The following is a 1,714-nucleotide window of genomic DNA, read 5'->3' as shown; positions in this document are numbered from 1 at the left end:
GTACCAGCTGTTTCATATATTACAGAAAGAAAATTGATATCTTGATGCTGATCGTAGTAGGCATGAAAAAAAGCAAGCCTTTACGATGTCAGCTGCACAGCAGAACCTGTTTGCCAACACATGTGCCCAGCTATCTTGTGAAAAATGATTCTGTAAAATATAGACTGGTACGTACACGCATAAATGTATACAAAGTTATACGTCCAGTGAATGTATGCACAGCTGTTCAGGAGTCACAATACAATGTTTCCACAAGATACCACAATTCCTCTTACCACGGATAGTCTTCTCAAAAATGAAGAGCACAAGAGTGAAATTCAACCCAGAAAATAATTTTTCACTAATTATGGCGACATTTTCCCATATCTCTGAGATCAGCCCAAGTTTTTGCTTTGTTTTATCAATGATTTGATAAACTTGACACTTTATGTACACATTGTCTTACTTCATCCTCATAACGTTTTTACACTGTTGCTATGTGTTCCTATAAAGTGCTGTTGGGTTGTATCTACAAGAGAATATAACATCCCATAGTCTTCACACAACTGTTCTTATGTTTGCGTTGATTGTTGAGGCCACTGTGTCAATTCATCTTGTGGGGGTCTTCCTCTTTTTCGCTGCCCTTCGCATTTGTATATTGCTATTGCAATAGGAAGACCAAAGAATGTAGGGGTGGAGCCTAGGCTGTCAATCAGGATATAGCCAGTGAGATATCTGTGTGGGCATGCCCTTCCCCTAAGAATTCTGGGATTTTCTGAATTTTCATCCTTGGAGGCAGGAGACATCTCTCTCTAGGAGCTCACTCCCTGGGAGACGTTGCAGCTGACAAGACACATGGAACTATGCTAGTGCCTTAATCTGGAGAAGGCACATGGACCTCCCCTGAGGCAACCAGATATCTGGGGGCAGAGAAGCCATGTAGTGATCCCTGCCAGTGCTGAGATGCTTACAATGCCATTGGATCCAAAGACTTCCTACCCACTTACCTGTAATGGTCCTGCATTCGTTGTCATTGCATGTGTTTCATGAATCTGACGAGGACTTTATAGATTGGTATTGGACATATGGGCTAGTATTGGACTTATAGGCTTGGACTGGACTGAGTTGGGATGCTTTCTTAATGTACAGTTACCCTTTATATAAAACTCTCTTATACACATAGAGTTTCTATGGATTTGTTTCTCTAGTCTACCCAGACTAACACAGTAGATGAAGAAAGATGCTATGCTAAGAGCACAGGCAACACTGATGGATTAAGATGTACCATCTTGGTAATCTCTCATAATATATCAAAACCTTGAAAAGTGTGAATATAAATATATATATATATAGCTACAAATTTTCCAATAAATGCATGCATAGGTTTATTCTAAACAAAGCATATTTAAACATAACTATAAACAAGTGCTCTCAGTATTATGGTTGTCTGAATCTCATTAGAATGCTTTTGAAAGAAAAAAAAAAAGAGTCCAACCCAAACAGTGGCTTCTGAGGGTGTCTGCTGGGCCAATTAAAGTAAAGGCAAAGAGATATGGTCACAAAGTTACGGTAATCGTTTTGGGGGATTCTGAAGGGTTAATCTTCATAGAGTTTATCACAGGCTGTCGAACAATCATGGAGTCTTATTAGAAAGAAGTTTCAGTAAAATGGAAAACTGCCTTCATGAGAAAACTGCGAGGAAAATGGGCACCAAGGAGAGTTTACCATTGTGGCA

The sequence above is a fragment of the Echinops telfairi genome, unplaced genomic scaffold (genome assembly GCF_000313985.2).
Source record: "Echinops telfairi isolate 266 unplaced genomic scaffold, ASM31398v2 ScPeMD7_14;HRSCAF=57, whole genome shotgun sequence".
Lineage (NCBI taxonomy): Eukaryota > Metazoa > Chordata > Mammalia > Afrosoricida > Tenrecidae > Echinops > Echinops telfairi.
Note: the sequence above shows the minus strand (reverse complement) of the source record.